This window comes from Haliotis rubra, unplaced genomic scaffold (genome assembly GCF_003918875.1).
Source record: "Haliotis rubra isolate DU_JTF1 unplaced genomic scaffold, ASM391887v1 Scf20, whole genome shotgun sequence".
NCBI lineage: Eukaryota > Metazoa > Mollusca > Gastropoda > Lepetellida > Haliotidae > Haliotis > Haliotis rubra.
The window spans coordinates 3,223,825-3,247,156 of NW_025766003.1; the positions used below are offsets into that span (position 1 = coordinate 3,223,825).

Consider the following 23,332-nt stretch of genomic DNA (forward strand, 5'->3'; position numbering starts at 1 on the left):
TGAAGTAATCGTTTGTATGCGACATCATACGTTTTCTTTCAGTGTTGAAATTTACAAAAAACTGCATAAAATCCTTTAACATAGTGCTGTTTCCAAATGCGTGCAGAATTCGTATACATTTGTGTACATCACAAGAAGGGAATAAGTCACATCTATGGACCATCAGTTCAGGTATTCATAAACACGACAGTTCTCTCCCACATCGTTGTAAGGAAATTATAAAATGCAAATTTTCCTAATTATCACTGTTTACCCAAATGTTCTGTATGCCACACTTCTGAATCTCGAAATGACACAAGCCTGTTTATCAATTCAAATTCCACGCCCTTAGACCTGTAGCTTAGCTACGGATCTAAAACCCTCTCCGACATACAACACCCGCTCTGGTTCTACCCAGTAACCTGATATGAACTTCCTTCATCTTTGCAGCTCGCAGTGCATTCTGGGTAATGTTCTTTTATTTAAACCAATTATAAAACATGTGCTTGTCATTTCGATTCAGATGTGTCATGTATGCTTATCGATTCTAATTCATTGCTAATGGTTAAATTATCACCGTGAAAAAGTCTAATCATGAGTATTACTTAGCTGGATGTTCACAATTGTATACAGGACCCCGTTTACCAGCTGTTCACTGGCAAAGCAAGGAACATGAAGCCATATTCAAAGCAATATATCAAGTTACGTCAGTTCGTTTAAACGCTGGCGTTAGGCCTGGTTGCGTTAGGTTCGGTTAGTGCGACGTATTAATGGCTTAAATACTTTTCATTAGGTTTTCAGTCGTCCTCATTTTAGGTAATTTGTTTAGAGGAAAGCACTATGTTCAGATAATAGTATTTCGCGAGATACGTGACTTGGACTTGGTTTGGGATAAAAATGACAAGGAGAGTTTGTGTACAGTTATTCAGCGTCATAGGGGTTGATTGTACTGTACTTAAATGATAATGAAATAGTTCAGACGGCTTCACAGGTGCAGTCAGTATTGTTCTGTGAAATGTGTAGGTGATATATCCTAATGTATTATTTGTCCAATACTAAATATTTGAAATATTTAGGTCATATATCCTAATGTATATTTGTCTAATACTAAATATTTGTAATGTGTAGGTGATATATCCTAATGTATTATTTGTCTAATACTAAATATTTGAAATGTTTAGGTCATATATCCTAATGTATATTTGTCTAATACTAAATATTTGTAACGCGTAGGTGATATATCCTAATGTATCATCTGTCCATTACTAAATATTTGATATCTGTAGGTGATATATTCTAACGTATTATTTGTCTAATACTAAACATTTGAAATCTGTAGGTCATATATCTTTATGTATCATTTGTCTAATACTAAATATTTGAAATGTGTAGGTCATATATCGTAATGTACATTGATCCAATATTAAATATTAATGATGGTAATTTTCAAACGGAGTCGATTTGATTAAAATAGATGACATAAAGTTTCAAAAGATGAAACATCCAATTATCATACTTTATCAAAAGCATTTTACATAAATACGATTAAATTTGAAAGAACATAAAAAGTCATATGATATGTTAATCGCGTTTGCCCTGTCCTACAAGGTGATATGAACAACATATCATTGTGTAGCACGAATCCACTGATGTCAAACTACAAACAGTGGCCAATTTGCCAGATCTATAAGCCATTCTTACAGAACGCTCAAGCAGAGTCTAGCACCTGAACGCCATTATTGCCTTCTGCTAGTGAGTATTGTAGTTGGCCATTACGACCACCTCTGTTAATTGTGTGTACACAACCTAAACCTCTACCAGAAACCCAAGACAAAGGGCAGGTAACTCGGAGACTGACAGAAAACACAAACACATGTATTATCAATAAGGTAAACAAATGCAGGGCTCCATTCTCGATAACATACGAACTGATTGTCAAAGCTTTAGCCACTTTCAGTGTAACAGCATGCGATAATGTCCAGTGTGGATTGAACTAGCTCACACCTTTCTGTTAGCTTGTCACCGTAAGCGTAAAGGTGCGAGACCTATTATGTCAATACGTGATCTGTTTATGTGAGGATAAAACAGTATGGGTTTTTGTTCGCTGGTTTACCAGTCCAGTAGAACACGCAACTGTCCGCCTGCGTGTAAAAACATTGAGGTATGACGTCAACCACACATTGCCATGAGCGTCGAGAAATACGTCACATGGCGGTAACAGCGGCTGGGGCTTGCTGCACGTGCTGACGTTTACTCGTTGCTAGTTAACTGTCCATTGGTTGGCACTTGAGCGTCATGCTACATGTTTTGCACGTGCATTTGTCGCTACACCAATCTGTCACCCACCGTCGATGTCATTTGCGTTCTGTTGCTAGTCCGTTAACATGGCGCTCACGGTCTCCGTGGATTTGTATCTGGTATACTGCACCAATCTGTCAAATCTATGATAGCCTGCATGATGTCACGTCACGTGCACACGGCGCCGAGCTCATCCTTCAGCACGAAAGCTGAAAATAACACCCACTCGCATAAATCAAGGACACAGTGATTCCTAATGTTACCAGGCCACTGGATGAAGATGATCAGTTTAAATACGACTTATTTAATACCCGAGAATGCCGCTTATATTTTCATGGAACATATTTTCTGTATTTTATAAGTAATTATATACTTGTATTGAACACAATAATGTTTCATTTTTTTTAATTTTCTCAACATCACCAAAAAACATTGGAATTGTGAATTACTATCATTTCTATATATTTTAGTCTCGTTTATACATATATCTTGATCTTTTATCAAGACGTATTAAAACAGATATAAACATTATCCCTTAAATCGCAAGGCACAATTATATTTTTACGCATCGTTTGTTTAACATACGCATAGGGAACAAACACATTCTCCAAATATACACTGTATATATAAGTAATTAAATACCCGTAATTACTTTTCATACATTTCTACCACTACCTATACCCCTTATTCGACACCAACCTCAACGTCTATCACTACTTCTACCACCACTATTATTGTACCCACCCAACCTTAAATCTAACTCCATCACTACCTATACACTTCACACCGACCGTCCTGACTTCCTGTCCTCTTGTCTTAACCCCCCACTCCAGCTATGCCATTAACGTATGAAGTAGAGAACACGATCGGAGGCTTGTGTGGGCGTCCTTCACCTTGGGTCAGATTTAAGATAAAGGCGCCCATTTTGAAGCCAATCTTGCGTTATCCGCTGTATACCACCTACTTATCACCTTAACTCTATACCCGTTATAACGCGGATCAAATGTCTGCTGAATCGTTGTTCATTTTCACCCCCAGTCACTGACCGGACAAGAGTTGATAAGCTGAGGGACAGGTTCTTATTTATGACCCGCACTACCACCATAATGTACAGGGAAGGACTCATGTACCCCAAGACAGAGGACATCGTATTGCAACACTGTATTCATGATCCTAAAAGTAGACAAGGAACATATCACCCGTAACATATTCGTGTACTCTCAAGACACGATGTCAAGTCATTGGTGTCAACACCAGTTTCCGAAGTTAGTGGTCCGGTGTAACGACGACTGAATATTCCAAATGTTTCTTCCAAATAGTCCTTCAACAGTTGACGTTAAGACCGTAAGTTGTCATCACAGCCTACGAATGTCACGCTGGTCCGCCAGACCGAGACTGCTTAATTCTGCTGAGGCCAAGTAAAATTCAGTCATGAAAGTCCTCATGGACTCATAAGATTGACGCTTGACCCCAGGACTAATCAATGTCCAATTTATACGGCTGATCTGAAGCTTCTGATTATTCAGAAGACATTGGTAATATTTTATATGAAAGTAAATATATCATCAATATTATATTGTTTTTACACGGATATAAACGATACAACAACTGTGATTGAATACATCTGTACCCTATCCAGTGATTCTTCACGAGAACCTTTGACATGGGAAAGATATAAAATTAACGTCAAGGTCGTCTGGCAGTCACAAGGAGATATCGGACTCGACAACGCAGATGCTGTTGCTGTAGAAACGCCTTCATCGACGTTGCTGTAATCCCTTATTTTGCTTTAACCACAAACAAATTTTCGAGGACGGCGAATAATCTCTGCCCATCAGTCAAGTTTCCCTTGGAATGCGTTGACCCAAATGTTTGTGACGCATATGAGGGAGGGAAGATCCCTGAGCCACTGGGAAAGGCGTCGCCACCAGTCTACATTTTGATTTAGGGACAATTTTAAATTCAGACTGAGGTATTGTCAAAGATACTTATGAGTAAGCAGTGAGAACAAGGAGAGAGCTAAAAGCCCTTCCCCAATCTAATATTGCAAATCCCAGCCACGTTCGAGATCCTTCAGTCTCAGGAGGAGCCGGCGGGGTGTTTCGATGAAGTGTCGCCTTGCACAATGGCGACCCATAATATCACATCCCCTTCACGTCTTGATTCAGATGAGGTAAAACTTTTGAGTCACAATATCCATGGTGAGGTTCTTTTCTTCCATGCATGCTCGTACCTTGCTTCAAGCGCCATTGCATATCCGCCAGAAGATGCTTAAAACGCGCGGGAAAATGCAGACGATAATTAAGGCGGATCTCGTCTGCTTCTCACGTGATCTACGTGTTGGTGTTAACATGGCGACCAACATTAGGTGAGAGTGCTCCAAAGCTCAGGAGAGTTGTTTCAATAAGGGAAATATTTTTCTTTCAGGGACAAATATTGATTGTAAATGATTTAATGTCCCATGGTCGGACACACAAGTAGATGGTGCCGACACTTACAGTGTTCATTTTAGTCCGATCTCTTCACTTTCTCAGTAACGTTGTTGATTCTTACTGTGGTCCGTGACCTACATTTGAATGATCACGTTATTTAATGGATGAATACTATTTACCCTACCCACGTAAACCATATCATTTGACATTATCGACACAAGGGATTCTGAAGGCCTTTTATAAATATATTGGTTGATATTGGTGAATAGCAAAATAAGATTGTTAATGAGATTACAATCAGATCAGCGAGTCATGATTTTCATGTTATACATATTTCACTCTCAAACAATTATTCACAAAGAGGGTCTTAAGTAATACCGAAATGTTACTGATTAGAACAAGTTCGACATGTGCACTGGACGTTAACAAATACACTTCCTGGCTTGCCCATAGAAGTGGTACACTGGAGTTGTAACAACATCAGCAACAGGCTTGAGACTGGTGGATCTGAGATTGGTGTGAGCTTTGATGTCCTCCATTCTGATGTCACCATTCAGTGAAAGTGCATACCAAGTCTCATCTCTGTTAGTACACTATCGACTCAAAACACAGCAAGGGCCATCTTCAAATGGCTTGTTAGGTTGTGTACTGATGCAGATGTAACCGTTCCGACCGCTTTGTCTTTCAATTCGATTTTCCAGGCAAACCACCATTTGATCCTGCTGTTGCAGCAGTGTTTACTTTACCTCTAGCTCAGGTTGCCGTTCGTTTGGGGAGAAATAAGCATAGGCGTGTGTTTACATTTTAATCTAGACCGGAGGTTATGAAGTAATAAATGGGCATAAGAGAGGTTTACTATCTCTGTGAAACCTCCTTAATCCAGACGGTGCCGTTTTAATTACAACAATGAGCGTATGTGTAGGAAGACATTTCCTGGGATACCTCGTTGATCCAGACGGCACTGTTGTGAAGCAAGACACGAACACAGAGATGAGTTGTAATTGAACTTTAAACTGTTGTTTCAGACCCTTCATTTAACATATTTTCGGAGAGGCGAATTTGGATTGGGGTATTTTCTCCCTCTGTATCTTGATTTTCAAGAACGGCATTTGTTCGAAAATGTAATTACTTGTTATCATTGTACTTATGTGTTCGTGGATGGTGTTAACACATTTCATAATATACTCATCCCCATTATGGTTGTCAACCCCCTCCCCACCCCAACCCCACACACACTTCACACACCCACCCCACACACCCTCTCCAATTAAAAAAATTGAAGGGGATTACAACCATTATTGGCATGGGTATACTATATGCTTATGTATAAGAGAAATTACATGCATATAACGTCAACATCTGAGACAAATCAGACTCGAGTATTATTTGCCGAGTCCAGTGAGGGCAAAGGACAGAATACAGATGCAGTTAAAATATATTGGTTTTTTTACGAACACTATTGATGACACCATGAGTTCCTGCTAGAAGAAGGTGTTGGTTTGCATTTGCAATCATCACTTAAAGTGTCAATGACGGCTTTCCCATAGCTCAGGGTCCCGACCCACAAAGCGTTCGTAGCGCTACGACATTCACAAGCCTATGATAAACATTTGAGTTACGACAGGTCGTAAAGTTACGAACGCTTTGTCGACCAGGGCCTAGATTTTCGAAGCTCTCTTAGAGCTAAGATAGTCGTGCGGTAATGTTAATGTATGGCACTTACGGCTATCGTAGCGCTAAGAGAGCTTCGAAAATCTAGGCTCAGGCTAGCTATTCTCGAAACGTTCGTAGCCCTACCAACTTCTTAAGCCCATTCTTAACACATTGGCTATGATCAAAGTTGACTATGAACGTTTCGCGAATAAGGGCCCAGGACTCAGAGCACTCGCTTATTTGCTATTCTTATTCATAACAGAAATTTAGACTTTCCAAACTTCTATCTTAAAGAGGGATGTGACTTTACGCATTTTACAAACAATCTGTATGAACAACAGATTGTATTCGCTACGATTTTGCAATATATTTGTCTTTTATTATTGTTGAATTGATAGTTTCCCTGAGGGAAATTCCTGAAGCTCAGAGTAGTTAATTGGACAATTGTTATAGTCCATTTACACTATCATGTACGTATCATTATAATTATATGTCAACAAAACCCTCTCCGTCTTTCTAATATTTCCAGTGACATAAATCGTTGGTAGTATTAATCATACCTTCATCACAAACAATACCTGTGTCGTGGTGCCACTGGAACAACCTAACCTGTTCAGAACATCATCTTAAACATCGATATTGTGAACAAACTGCAACAAATTAACGCCGGGTACAAAACAGCTATCGGATCAGACATAAAGGGAAGTCTCGCTACGTGCCAACCCCATAAAGCACACCAAGAATCGATTACCTGGCCGTACAGCCCATGGACGCGATAAGACCCAACACCTGACAACGTCAGGGTGGATCGTGGGTAGGGGAGGTCGGTGTTGTGGGGTGGATGGGCGAAAATTATGAGAGCTGTTATCATGCCACCTGATGTCGACGTTGCTGACGATAGTGGAACTGGGCGACGTTGTGTAGGATCCAAGATGGCTGCGCAGGTCAAGATGGTGAAACCAACCTGTGTGGTATAACTGTCCAAATTGAGGTGGTATTCGCAGTGAACATTTTTATTTGATATAACGAATTTAAAACTCATGTTTATAGAAGTAATGTGTTATTTAGGTCACATGATCTAATTTTGGAATATAGGTAAATGCATGATATTATTGAATTTTTTTAAATAAAAATAGAATACAAACATATTTGAATGATCTAGTGTCAGATATATGTTAGTTTAGCGTTTATTTGCGAACAGTCATGACAGTAAGAACGAACATAGTAACATGATCCTATTGAAAGACAAACAGAACACGATCACACACACATTTGTGGTCTAACATATGAACATATACAATACGAGCATGGTCACGTGTTCTAGTCTACGAATAGACACAACACAAGCACAACCACATTATCTAGTCTTTGATTAGACAGAATTAGACGTATTCACGTTGTTGGATTAAGAATAGACACGCTGTGAGCATGTATTCGCGTTGTCTAATCGATATACAGACACAAGAAAAGAATATTCACGCGTCTAATGTAACACTAGTCTACGAATAGACACAATATGAGAATATGTATATTGTCTAATGTAAGAATAGACATAATATCAGAATGTTCACGAGGTCTAATTCAAGACTAGCCACATTGTGAGAATATTCACGCTTGTCTAATCTAAGAATAGACGCAATATCAGCATATTCTCGTAGTCCAGTTCAAGACCAGACACATATTTACTTTGTCTAATCTCAAAATAGACACACTACGACCATATATACACGTTGCCTTGTCTAAGAATAGACACATTATGAGAATATTCACGTTTGTCTAATCTAAGAATAGACACAAAACGATCCCTTAATACCCCCGAGTTGCAAGTCAATTACACCAGTTGACTTACGTGACGACACACTCCGACCACATCACCTACATGCAAAGCCTAACACTGAAACTACATTTCTACACTCACGACAAAGGATATCTTTCAAAACAAATATATATTTTTTAATTTACGTAATCACGATCTTATGATTAGATATATTTCAACAGGATAATGTTTTAGTGAAACATGAATAAAGGTATACAACGATTTAGACATTAATCCACCTAACACTTAAACACGAGTACACACGGTATTCTAATGTCCAATGTGTACGCAATGACAAGAGGTAGCAGGACAGCTCACCGTCATCCACGATATGTGTTTCGATGTTGCATATCTCTTTCGTCGGCGTATGCGTTCGTCACACAGTTATGTAGTAATCACAAGCTACAGGGTAGCTATAAACCACTCTAAAACTAGGATGACACAGCCAAGTACTTGATGACATTTCACCAACCCCAAGTAGAAGTTTGACGTAGCTAGCCATTGTTTGAATGCTGCGCTGGAATCGTCAAATCTGGAGTGAATACGAATGAATACGAGTTCTTACCGCATTTAACACGTGCTTGGGTTATTTTGCAAACACATGAAATATATATCATATACTTGAAAGTTTTTAATATTGTAATATGCATATTGAAGTGTGGAAAACATGTCACGGAAATGTTTCTCTGGAGTTATAAATTTAGCCCTTCATATGAATAAGCCTTGAGTTGTCTTTCTTAAATTCAGCATTTAACGTATTGGACTCAAAGTGTATATTATGTTTACAATCTGTTACCAACCTGTGTAAGTTATGACTCTCTCTCTCTCTCTCTCTCTCTCTCTCTCTCTCTCTCTCTCTCTCTCTCTCTCTCTCTCTCTCTCTCTCTCTCTCTCTCTCTCTCTCTCTCTCTCTCTCTGTGTCTGTGTGTGTGTGTGTGTGTGTGTGTGTGTGTGTGACTATTTATATATATACGGTTCTGTTTTTTCGCCTTTGATTGACTTAATGCCAGATTCTTTTGCACGATGAGCGTTTCCAATTAATTAATTGCATGGTAATATAGTCACATAAGGATTTGATATATATAACAGAAACAAAACAAATATAAATAACTGAATATTTATCAATTAAACACGTTCAACTGCATTATTTTACGAAAATGGTAGGGATGTCGTTCGATAATTCAAGGTCGACAGAATATTACCCAGCTGATATGTAAACATCAATTTATACAGATGGCTGATATTTTTATTCACAATAGCGAAAACAATATCATTTCAATGTGAAATGAACAAGGGGCTCTTTAGGTAGCTCTTGGATCAAATATAACAGATCAGTATAAAAAAGATACAGTATTAAAACGATTTTTGACATTAGTCGGCATAACATATTTCAAGTACATGTATATTGCATAGTGGTAGAGTCATTATCAGAGAGTGATCCGGGGACTCTGCTATGAATTATGCATGTACATTTCAGCCCGATCACATATGATACATCACTTGATACAGGACATGTCTGTACATACATACATCAACGGTCCGACAAAGATGCTACTTGAATCATCAACATACTAATACCTACATCAAAGCAGTATTATCCTTCGTATAGCCCTACATATCATAAGCTAACGTAACATGTAATTTCATGGTTACTTAATTTCGGACAGATTAGAAGAAAACATACATACGGTTTTCTTTCTAAAGCGATGTGTGAAAGAATTTACAGTTACAGGATGTAAACATATATAGCTTCTACTATTGTTGGGAATTGGTTAAAATGTAACAATTGATGATTGGTTCATTACAACCGATCAATCATCGAAAAAAATTGGAACATAAATTTCCTGGAATCTTTAAGATAATTTCAATCATGACAAGGAACGAGCTTGTAGTACTTATGAAATGTAACAGGCAAAACCAACCTTATGAAAAATGTTGTTAATGCAAACAAGTGTGCCAAAATTGTTTGTGTTCGATTATGATCGATTGCTTGGTCGTTTAGTCATTGCAACCAATCTTCGATTATTTCAATTAATCGGACCACCACTAGCTTCTACCATGTGTTGATTGTCGATTTACACGTTTTATGTACGGTAAACCTGAACTGCTTTGATCGTGCTATACCAACATAACGGACACTGGACAATATGGATGTCTCTATATACCGACCAGTTTGTTTCAGGTCGTTATAATGCTGATAATTCGAACGGATGCAAATGTGTACACCAGATTACTCAACAATCCGAACAAAGCGGTTCGTTTATTAACTAAGGCTAACTTGGTGTTAAATGAAGTCAACTGGAATTACTTTCGATATTCCCATTATCTTAATTATTTGTTGTTTTATTGTATATTTCATTTCTTTGTTCAATTTTACCTCTAATTCACCTTAAACAAGAAGTAAACATTCCTTAACACATGGGCAAAACAATCCCCCGTGGAGAAACTATGATAATACCGAATGTTCATTCTAGGAGACGTCTATACGTGTATCTCGAAAGTAACATTTTGAAACTGCTTAGACTCGTATGACTTCGACACAACCGGGTCAACTTATCTTTTTTAAGACATCATGCATGGTGCAATATAATGTGCACTGCAATATAATGTCAAACACAAGCAAACAGGAAGCCACATGTAGGCTTTACGAAACCGTTAGTTTCAGGGTATTAGGTAGCATATACCACTCTGACAAGTTTCGGTATCGAGAAGAGGTTTACATAGAATTCATTCTTCAATATATGACAACGGTGACACCGATGTTTAATGGTAGATCGTCATCATATTAACATATTGTTGTCCAAATGCACATACCCGTTATCAGACGGCATTTGGAACATGCCATAGAAATGTTTTTTTCTCGTACCATATTAGAACTGTACATTCTGTATTGCACAGAATCCGTCCTTTCTGTGCCAATTCAGTGATTAGCAACAAACCAAATTCATCCTGATCGGTAAATATTAACCAGAATGTTACGAACCATTGAAAGGTGTCATTAATTTCAAAATCTTACTGGGGAATTTCAAAGAAGAGATAATGTATAAGTGTTGTTCGGTAAACAGTATAAAGAAATATGCTGGTTTCCTTAGAACAGATTGAAAGACTTACAATAGTAATATTGCTGTTTAACTAATAATGACCGTCAATATAATTGAGCGAGTTACATAGATAATCAACACATCCGTCAAATAATATATAAAGTATGCATTCATCTGTGGTTATCGTTTTCCTGAAACATACTGTCAACTGAATACAATGATGTTCAACTGTAATCCCGTGTTTATTACGCTAGCCAGGTCGCCATATTGTACCTCCATTACTTCGTTAAGCAAATGCAGATGTGTTTGCAAAATCCATGCGGCATGAGCCAATCGACTCTATTTGCATACAGACATATCCGCCAGAGTGTCAATTCCCTGAAGGATGGCACCAAATCAGGCTCACAATTATGGAACCCTAATGTCGAAATTGTCGTTTTAACTATCCTGGGTCCTAGTCAGTATTTTAGCACGTCCATCGCCCTGACCAGCCGTGGTTGCCTGTGTTTATCACGACCCGAACGCGAACCAACATCGTTGAACTTGTATGTCAAATTGGCTTGTATTAAGGGCTAGTCTCAGCCTTTGCTTCCTCGCTACGTTTATTGTATAATCAATACCCTAAGAGCGAGGGTAAATATACCCGCTTCGCGTTCTTTATTTTCCTAGGGCTTCCTAAGTCAACACTGAGAAATTCAAATAAAAGTCTCATATTTTACTGGCCAGAGCGAGAGCTTCGTTTGTTTTGGGTATCAGCTCTTCCGCCAGCAAGAAAGGGCACACATAACCTTGTCATATTGTACTAGACGCTTTCACACAGGGTTTTCTCGCATTCGAACGGGATGTACGTTTCTAAGTTTTGTTTTGTGGTCCGAGTTTGGTCCGAACATTGACCTGGGAGTCACGATAGACCTTGAAAATGGAGGACCGTCGTCACCTTGGCTTCCGAACACGACTAGAGATATTTGTCAGCGGTATATGATTCAGCAATCCTGGAATCCATGTCGTTCACTGAAAGGTAAAGTTATTTTATATACAGGTTTCATATGTATGTATATTTATCAACATGTATCTATCGATCTCCGTAATTCCCAATCACGGATATTGATATGTTAGGTCTTTGTGATCGCTGAGCTGATGTTTATCGTTTCATTGTTAGATTCTTTTATTTGTTTATTTATAAACGGTGGTGGTGTGTAGGATATGTTGGGGAAGGCTGTGGCATCGATGCTAAACAATGGATGAGACACTTCGTCAGAACTCACAACAATTGATTTGTAAATTTCCCACTTGAGCCGTTTGGGATCACAATTTCCTCTTTAAGTTTGGCCCAGAGCTTAAGACAGTATAGGAGCGAAGTTCATAAGATGAAGGCTCCAGTCTTCGACGAGCGCTCACTTTGTGGCTTGAACGAGCTTTGTTGTGTCTCCGGGAGGGGGGATCGTCCTTCTGCGCCCATGGCCGGCCATCTTGATCGAGTTAAAGGCTCGACGCCTCAAGGAAAGGGAACATCACAGAGAGAAATTAGTTTGTGAAATGACAATAACGTCTTATAGGGCACAGACTTGCGTTGAGGAGCACAGAAATGAGAGAAGGATAATTCAAACTGCTCCCAAGACTTCGGCCGTACACCTTGTAATTGGGTTAAACTTTCACCGGTCAATGGAAGCCAATAGTTCCCGCTAATCGAGCAAACGACTTAATTCTGGTAAAAGGGGGCCGCATTAACGCAGGCGGGGTCTGACTGGACCGACGCTGAATCCCGCGACAAACGCGTGCAATATGTCACCCTAATCTAATAGAGATGCCTCGGAATTATGTAAATTTCTCCACGATTCGTTTCGGACGATCTAGCGACACGGTTCGTGTGTGTTAAGCGATGACCGGACTCTGTTTGCCTTTCTTCCCGTCTGCTTCAACGTCTGGGGACATCGAAAGCAGAAATCCATTACACTAAGTCGTGTCCATCTCCCGATATCACCCCGTATCTCCCACATTTCCATTTCCCACTCCCTGGGAATTTAGAACCCATCCTATTACATGATTCTTAATGTTTGTAATAGCGCTAATCTTTTTACCACATTAGCAGCTCGGAGACTTGTTTCATTGGATTGCAGGGCGATACTTCTGTCAGGGCATGCTGTTTAATTTCGGGAAGAACAGTCACAATGGTTCATTCTTGCTCCTATTACAATCAATGGAGAGATGAAATGGGCTGACAATGTCGCTTTGTCTCACGTGTCTCCACCTCCCGTCCCCAGGCCGACGCTGGAAATATTGGTTGACCATCGTGCAATCTGAGAGAACCGCTTTGGCCAATTGTCCAGTTGGTTATGATAACATCATGGTGTTCTATACAGAAGAAAAGCAATATGGCCGTCGTTTTTCCGGCATTGCTCTCATCTGTTGCTGGACCAAATGTCTTATTGAATATGCCTCAGGGCATCGTGGTCGCTCATTTGGAAGCAGTATCTAGGACCAGACAGCCTTGTTAATCGTTTAGGTGCAAGGAACTTGGTCAGAGACGAAAGGTTAGAATCAATGCCTGAAAAAGGCCCCCGGCTATGTCTCTTAATATCAAACCAAGTTTCACAACAACTAATTGAATCGAGCAATACATAACAATACCAAAGGTTCACTGTTCTATGCGCATCAGCGTCCATGCCCACGGTTGCAATACCCCGGTGAAGATGAGGATATTAAAATGAAATTTTGCTGAAGACGGTTATAAGACCAAAGGGTAATTAATATACATCTAGACCTGAGAGATTTATTGTACAAGCGTTACCATGGAAACGGTTTCACATTCAACACCTGACGCTGATATCGATGTCTGCAGATTTCGAAACTTAGCGTGAGTCATAGTGTTGCCAATAAAAACGTGGGTGTAGAAAAACTAAATACATGTCCGCCTTGACAATTTATGTACTCAAACCTGGTGTACTTGACATCAACCCCAACTAATAACAAAGCCACCCTGCTCGAACTCGACACAGAACGAGTGTGGTTTTACGCCGCATTTAGTTCTAATCCGTCAATATCAAGGTGCTTGGACGGCAGAAACTCGCTTCACAGCTTGTACCCGTGTTGGGACACGAACCCAGGCCTTTGGCGCGACTAGTCAATACCTTTACCTTCTGAACTATCACACATAACGTGTCTTGCTCGTACGCCTCTGACATATTATTACAAGATGTCTGCACTTATACGCATGGGCGTAACTATGTGTAGTTACCATACACCAAAGAATATATAACATAAGTGGTGATACATTTTGTATAAATAACCCTGTCCTACTGACCTACTGGTTACCATTCTGGCTGGAGTCGAAACATCCGATGTGTGAGACTGTTTGGTGTCTTAGCTCCTATCTATACACGTGCTTGCGCGCGAGTGTACGTGTCTGTGTGTGTATGCGTGCCTGCGTGTGCGTCTGTTTGGTTTAGATGGATATTATCACCCCGATATAATGCGCAACGCGTATCCTTCAAATACCAGTCTCACACCACGCCAGTCTCTGTGGGAGCAATCTGTTATCACTCTCACGGCGCCTTGGTAACGCCTGCTATGATATGAGGGAAAGGCTCTTGAAATAACATTAAACCACAGTTGAATTATATTTCCTTCTCACTACCTCGCAAATTCATCACAGGGCTCTTCAAAACACACAAACACATCCAGGTGCTTGTAAGTGGTAGGCTCAAAGGTCATCGCGTCTGCGCAATGGCGGCAAATCAAGATGGCGACCAATTTTGTCATGACGACCCATGAGACTAATGTCATCGCGCATAGAATGATCGGAAATGTATTATCAATCACGATAAGAGGCCGACAAACCTCAAGATAGAACAACTCGGCCTACCTGACAGTTCCCTGAAGTAGTTATACAAAACCGTAGCCAATATATGGCGTTTATGTTTCATTTACAAGGTGATGTACCTACCCCACACACGACCCCAACTTGGTGCAACAACTTTGAACATTTACGAATTCAAGTCATTCAACAGTATTTTGTGACTCTTACCCTTTTAACAACCAGGCATGAGAATTGAGTACCGCATACCACGTACCCAGGTTATAAGGGCTACAGAACTATTTTGTTTTCCGGCAGTGAAGTGGGGTCATATATCACGGTTTCGTTAAGTCAAAACATTTTTAGTAGTGGGAGTCTAAGGAGTGACTACTAGCCATTAAACAGTGTTGTGTATTCCTCTATTGGGGATTTGTCTGTTTACAGTCATTCATCATCGCTGCATACTAAAGTGAATTAGCAACACAATCCAGTTTTACTGTTTATAACGGCTTCTGTATCTCTACACCCGGTAGGTAAAATGTCCCAGAATTCTCTGTCTCGTGTCTGTGTGCGTCAGGGATGATAACATGACACCTTAGGGGGACCTGCTTTACAAGATGCGAGAAGCCCAATGGTATTGTATTCAATAAATTTCACTTATCGAGACCCGTTGTCAGCTTCATAATAAATTATTCCTACATCAAAAACCCCAGAGAGGTTTATCAGTGCCTTTCCCTGACAATGTAAAATATTTCCCTATAAAATTTTATTGGGGATTAAAACTTCCGTACGTATGGCTACTTCTACGAAAGCAGATGGGCTGGATTCCTAAGTTGCGGTGGCAACAATTTCGCCGAGCCAGCCCATGTCGTTTTACCTGGTATGTTGTCGACCTCAGCTGATAAGGCGGGAGAAATGGGTTACCTCGGGCTGAAATTGACAAGTCTGGATGTAATTAACAACGACAAGAAATTTACATCCGTTCGTGAAACAGCGTCTCTCTGAGCAGAATGATGACATCACGCGCGAGGTCCGCGCGCTGTCACGTGATGTTATGGCGACATCTAGTGGGGTTGGGACGTGCATGTCGTCATAACGAAGGGAGTGTGAATGGTTTAATTGGTGACCATCAAAGAAATTGCACGTTATTGACAGGTGATAAGAGGGCATTTGAAATAGATAAGTACTGAATGCGGATGCGTGCCCAACGTAAGAGGAGAGGGTTTGACGCGAGTGGGCGTGGCGGCCCTCTTGTGACAGGCACAAGGGGAATATAAGACTGCTGGATTCTACTAAAGGCACATGTTGGTTCTTTTAGGGTCATTCTGAAAACAACTTATGAAGTTACAAAGTCTCTTCAACAGCCTTTTCAATGGGACCTGGACGGCCGTATCTGATTACGTCCTGGAGCGTTACTGTTACTGCTGTTGCTTCGAATGTGATTAACATCAGGATCGTGTAAAAACTTTTTTTGTCGATAAGAATTTGAAATCCGATTCTTGGCAAAATTTAATCTGTCATCTGGAACTACAAGACGTTTTAATGCCATCACTGAAACCATGTTTATTCGGACTCAAATTTTGAATTTAAACCAACTGTTACAAATATATATAGAAAAACTTACCAACGATAAATAACACAATCGTTTCATGTATTTTGCTTTTAAAGAGATACGGCATCTTAATGGCTCATTAGTTATTATTAGTAATTGTATCATCGCCAAGGTGATGAGATGTTACCAAGGCAACCTCTTACTCACTCTCACTCACTCACTCACTCACTCACTCACTCACCCACGTACCAGGAGAACACTTCATCACCAACACAGCGAAATAACATGTCATTATAGTATTTTACAACAATTTATCATATAGCCGATAGTACTGTCAATACGACAAACTCACGGTCAGCCGATAAAATTGGTATCACGATCCGACAATTATGCAAATGAGGTCATCTACCAGGAACTACTTTAAAGCTGCATGCATCAATGCATTGTTTACTTGATCAATACAATAACAGATAATTCGGCTGATATAATTGTAGCTCTGTTTCTCGACATGTGGGTGTTTCTGTCGACATCTTGACGGCACACTATTACGTACTATATGAAACATGGGACGCTTTGCTCAAACCTATATTCATGCGCAGTCACGTCATTAAACGAAAGAATCGTTTAAACGTCAGAACGTGGCATATATGCTGAAAGTACTCTAGCGAGTGTGTTTCCGTTTGGCATGGTCCGCACACATGCCAGAATTGCTGAGCAAAATATTATCCACCCATGCTGACGAGGAACGCTTTAAAAAAGAAATGGTTATTCTATGGGGATGTATTTGATGCAATTACCACAGTTATGTTTTGGTTTTTAGGTCTGCCGTATTTTGGTGACTGTTTTCAAACTATAACCGTTTGTAATTGTTTTGTTTTGTCAAATCCAACTTTAAAGTATATTTCTAGAATATTACTCAAAGGTTTTTAAACATTACCCGATTCTTTTATATCATTAAAGCATTGAATTAGTCCTTCGGTCGGAGAGGCGGTTGGGTAGCCTAATGGTTAAAGCGTCCGCTCGTCCCGCTTAAGACCCGGGATCGATTCCCCACATGGGTACAGTGTGTGAAGCCCATTTCTGGTGTTCCCCGCCATGATAATTGCTGGAACATTGCTAAAAGCGACGTAAAGCCATACTCACTCACCTTAGGTCGGAAGGTTCTTTTCTTCATTTGGGTTGGATATGTATTTACGGTACAGAAAAAGGCCTTGGACACACATGCAGATAACAATCTTGGTGTATCATGACGATTATCGGAATACTATATTGAAAAATCACTTTTTTGAAAAGTGAGAGATGTGAAATCAAGATTGTTCCTGATCGGATTGGAACGTCGTCTTCACACTAGCACCCTCCGTTCGACCCTAATCAGCAGGAGTATCCTAACTTTCCAGTCATTAGTAACGACTGGGGTCCCTTGTGTAGTTTTTGAGAGCAGACGACAGTTCCTCTCGCGTTAGACCCCTCTTGCCACGACTCTGAGTGACGTCATCAATTACCAAGTGGGCTAACTTGCCTCATATTGTAAAAACTTCCACACTTTATTGCACCTTTTATATCGGCTAAGAACCATTACATGTCGGCCCCAGTGAAATTACGCCTTTAAGTGACGTTCGAGTATGGCAGTCGTGTTATTGTCGAGAGAAAAGTCCGCCATAATTAGCCCGCCATTTCCTCGAGAGGGTGAACTTTGACAGGGTTTCTCCCACCTTGGTTTTAGGTCACGGGTGACACCATATTATGAGCAAAAGTGCCGATATTTCACACTAATCTGTTACAAATAGGCACCCTCCTCTGTTGCTAATGACTATGATGAGGTCGGGCGTAGCCTCGTTATGAGATTTAACTGTCGTCTGCGTTGTCAGTCGTCTGCTTCACATATTCGTAACTGGTATGTAGCTGAAATTACCTTCACTAAACATTTGTCACCTTTTAGCCCCTACACATATTCGATGCACTTCTTATTCGAGAGTTGTGCCAATGTCTTTCTAGATCTGGGCTTGGTCTTGAATTACCTTATCTAATATCTGACATTTTACTTCTCTCTAATCCTCATCAACTGGATGAGTTGAACTGCCATTTGATAGCGGCTACATCTAATCCCAGAGTGACCTCTTGCTTGACCTTGATTGTTTATGACATACGAGTGTTCTGAAGAGCTCATCACAGTGTCGTAACACTGTGACACAACACGGAGTTCACTCTTATCGCGATGGAATGCAGCCATCACTGTACGTACGTCGAGGTCGTGATAACGGTTGAAGAGCATCCGCGTTGTCTTCTGACGTAACGATATCACAACTTTAAAGTCTTCATCAGTAACAAATTGGGTGGTAGGATGGCTCAGTGGTTAAAGCGTTCGATCGTCATGCCGAAGAACTGGTTTCGTTTCCAAAATGGTGACATAGCGTGAAGCTCATTCTAGTGCCCCACGCTATAACATTACATTGCTTATAGTGGCATAAAGGCTGGTCATACTAACTCACTAATTAACAAATGGTAGCTACACCATCCAACTTCGATATTTTGGTGCTCTTGCAACCATCGGACACATGTCGAGAAATCAGTTGTTCGAGACAAAAGGGTGTCGATGTTAAACCAAAGAGTTGATTGTAATTCTGACAGGACGATAGGGCTATCTCTTGTGTCCGACAAAGATCAAGGTGATTAGTGTAAATGGTACGCCCGGAGATAGAGTTTGCCACTATATCTTAAATCCACGAGGAAATGCTCATATTTATGGGGAATCTGAGATTCGAACCCAGGATAATCGGATCCTGAAACATTTAAGGGTCTCAAGTCTGCACGTACAAAGGTGCAGTAGACAACTGGCTACACACAACCCCTCTTCCCTTTAAATTTCCCATGAATCTCAGTATGTACATTTAATCTACCACACCAACAGAAAACATCATGTGACAATATATCCTCACTGAGAAATATTTTCCTTGTTTAACGACATTTCAAATCGGAGATAACAACGAAACCTATCGACGTAAATAAGATGTAGGTTAAGGAAGGTCTATTTATCCTTACACATTCCGAGCGGTATAGCAACACAAACTTGCGGCGGACGGATACACTGTGAGCCTGTGCACGTGGCCGTGACGTTTGTACCACTCCGCAAACAAGTGCCACAATAATGAGAACTCTACCGCAGCCCTGTAGGACGCATTTCTCTGATGTAATCAGATTTCTTGTTGTTTTGGTGGAAGAGGTATGCTAGGGTGTCGCTGCTGATGTTAGTTGTCACAGAATGTGTGTGCTGTATCACCATGATGCAATCTGTAGTGGCCGTATCACACATCACGTGCTCCCTAATGATAAGCATGTGTGAAGGGAGTCGTTGTGACTTTGCGTATTTTGTGTTCCAAACAAACGAGGAGAGATAATATCATAACATACTTATATGCATACTGCATGTACATACATACATACATACATACATACATACATACATACATACACACACACACGTACGTACGTACGTACGTACGTACGTACGTACAGACATTCATTCATACATACATACATACATACATACGTACGTACGTACGTGCGTGCGTACGGATCTGTAGTGGTCGAATCACACATCACGTGCTCCTTAATGATAAGCATGTGTGAAGGCATGTGTGAAGTCGTTGTGACTGCGTATTTTGTGTTCCAAACAAACGAGGACAGATAATATCATAAAATACTTATATGCATACTGCATGTACATACATACATACATACATACATACATACATACGTACATACGTACGTACGTACAGATGTACAGACAGACATTCATACATACATACGTACGTGCGTACGCAAACATGCAGAACATACAGAAATTCATACAGAAATAAATGTACATACGTACACGAAAAAATACATACAGAAAAAGTACATGGATATACAGAAAAAATACATACATACAGAAAATGTACATACAGAAAAGTACATACAGAAAAAATACATTACTTGAAAATGGGGCAAAACGTCAGGTTTACTTCTTAAGGGTTGGATAGTAAGGGGTGTACCACCCCCTAAACACATACACAACGCCACCTACCGCTCACCAGATAAAGGATCGATGACTTAGTAGGGTGCGAGAACAGGGCTCTCTGCTCCTGGATTCTTAATGACAAGGTCTCGTTGTTTGTCCTCGAATGCTTAAGTACTGAAATCGTATCTCAACATGTATGTAAACACTTCGTGTTCATTTTTTCAAGTGTTAAATGTTTATCGAGGATTAACAGACATGTATGGATAGGCACTTTTCTCTTGTCAGTTTTACCGAATGATATCGGTTAAAGCACTCGATGTAGAGGTTAATCACTTCCATTCTACACTGAGTCTGTGGGGGAGTGCACGACGTGACAATATAAGCTAGTTTTACTTGACGCGCCCGTCGTTTGTTTTTGTCACCACAACTAGACTTGAAGTGAAGAGAAAAATCAATCGATGGGTCGAAATTCGGGATATTTTACTGACCTATCTACAGATACGCCTATCTGGAATTGAAAGTGTCAATACTTCTTCATATTTTTGATTAGTGGCTCGTGTGTTTCCTTGAAGTTGGAAGACTTTATTGGGTGAACTTTGATTAAAATATTTGCCTGTGTGACCACATCCTCCCGAAACTAAATGTTACGTCAAGCGCGGATACAGTATTGGGGGGCATTGGCGTGTGGCAAGCATGGAGCATTGGGGAATCACGAGCTGATGGTCACTTTGAAAAAGAAGTTACTCTCAACCCATTAATCCATATTAGTGAAGTTAATATGCCCGCCTGGTATAGTCATGTTTACAGTTGTAATTTGAGTAGTTTAAAATGCTAGATAACAATATAATCCACGGGAAAATGTCCATTTAGTAGTGTTATTGTTTAAACCATTACAGTGAGTGAGTGAGTGAGTATGGCTTTACGTCGCTTTTAGAAATATTCCAGCAATATCACCCCACCGTACAATGTGTGAAGCCCATTTCTGGTGTCCCCCGCCGTGATGTTGCTGGAATATTACTAAAACTGGCGTAATACCAAACTCACTCACTCACTCACTCTTCTTGTCCGCAAATGTGTGTTCTCCAAACACAATTTATATTATGGTGCTCTCAGAAATCAAAAAGAATCTCGGAGAGCAAAACGTTATAGACCAATGACTATGATGGCTTTGACATGCTCGTTCGTCTTGTCCAGCCTGACCATTGGTCAATTGCTTCTAATCTTAGTTTTCTTGCCGAAGTCAATGAAAGTACACAGTGCGCCCGTGCAGCACGTGCAGTTGCTCCAGCCTGTGACGCTGCACGTGCATGTGGTCATAGACAGGTCAGGGGTCGTGCAGCTGCAAGAGCGATTTCTTGTTGCCTCTCAATTGGTCATGTCATGGAGCGTGTGTTTCTTGTTAAAACTGAAGCAGACGACAGGATTGGTGTGTGTTCCGTTAGATGGGAACATTAACGCCCGGATAACGGTGTCACTCTTTACGAGATTCGAGGAATCTGGATGACCAAGGATTTGATGATTTATCAAAACAGTTGCAAGACTGACTGAATTAGGGTTTTGATGTAGTGTCCTGCTTCCAAATGTAGCCGCTGATTTTATCAGTTAAGGGTCTAGTTTTATAGGCCTCGGTAGCGTTAAGAATTTATCTCAATTTTTATCTCATGTGTGCAAATTGTAAATGTGATAATCTGTCTAACCGTTAACCTTTTACCTTCCTTTCATTCTCCTCCCCCTACAACCCCACCCGATCCGAAAAACCCCATCCGATCCAGCCCAGCTAGAAAACCAATCATCGTTCTTATTTCTCATCACTGTTCTATTCCCATCAAGCCATCGTGTCTTCATATTACTATTAAACATCTGCCCGAGTGATACGCCTTGGCTTACGACCAACCACGGCTCTCCCGATTTGCTCCATCGATAAAGATAAATCAAAGAAGTGTAAAGTATAGTGGGTTTATTGGTGTCTAGCCCGATTCAGCGACGCCTGACATCACTAATCTCCCCCTAACATTAGTAAGTAAACCTAGTCCTGTCTGCCGGACTGTCTGCATAACCCTACACCTTTGTGGGGGACCCGAATGGGGTTTACTCCCGTGTTCCTGCCTCTGCTCCCCCGTGCTCAACACTCATTAATGGAGTCCTGTATCGGCAAAGACCCTTCATCTATGCTAAGTCACGTTCTTGGTGTGCCACCTTATTCATCCGTGGTCCTTCCATCTCAGCGACTCAGCCCGGCCGTCCCAGATGCCCGCGCCTAGTCGGGTCTCGCATGAATCCTATAGAACTGGCTTTGTTTCAGGATTGACATTAGAGTAGGCTCAGAGTGACCCAGGGCTAAAAGTTTCTCAAAGAATCCTTTGGATTTTATGCCATCAGTTTTCCACAGGGCAGGTATTGCAGAGGAGGATAATTGACCGACCTAAATGTTCTCTCAGTCTGCCATATTGGACGCCGAGCTGTGCAAACAATCTGCATAGGGATACCAACTTCTCATTGAAAACTCTTTGAGTCATTAAAATTTCGTTAGGAACTTTTTTCTCTCTATGGGAAGCTTTGTATCAACTTGGGCACGCGCCCGTCCATTGAAGCGACCGGCACGCTCCACAGTATTCAAGATTGCAGGACCGAGTTTCAGCCTATACTGAACTTATCGCCTTGATAATATGAAATTTAAATATCATTTAACTCGTCTTCTTGTCCGCCGCGTGCTGTCTTGTTCGTCTGAAGTTTTGTTCTTCTTTTAGATGGAAATTAAGGATTTGCGATCG

The 23,332-nt window shown here is 40.5% G+C and overlaps 1 protein-coding gene across 3 annotated transcripts in view; it reads left to right on the top strand.

Moving 5' to 3' along the window:
• LOC124275610 (forkhead box protein A2-like) overlaps positions 1-23,332 on the top strand; it is a 46,899-nt gene that overhangs the window by 7,910 nt on the left and 15,657 nt on the right. Inside the window, exon 1 of one of the 3 annotated variants that reach the window (XR_006898320.1) lies at positions 11,953-12,237. The exons of the other annotated variants lie outside the window; for them this stretch is intronic. The gene's annotated coding sequence lies outside the window, so the exon portion shown is untranslated. Of the gene's footprint in view, positions 1-11,952; positions 12,238-23,332 lie in introns of those variants that run through there. 3 annotated transcript variants of the gene reach the window in all.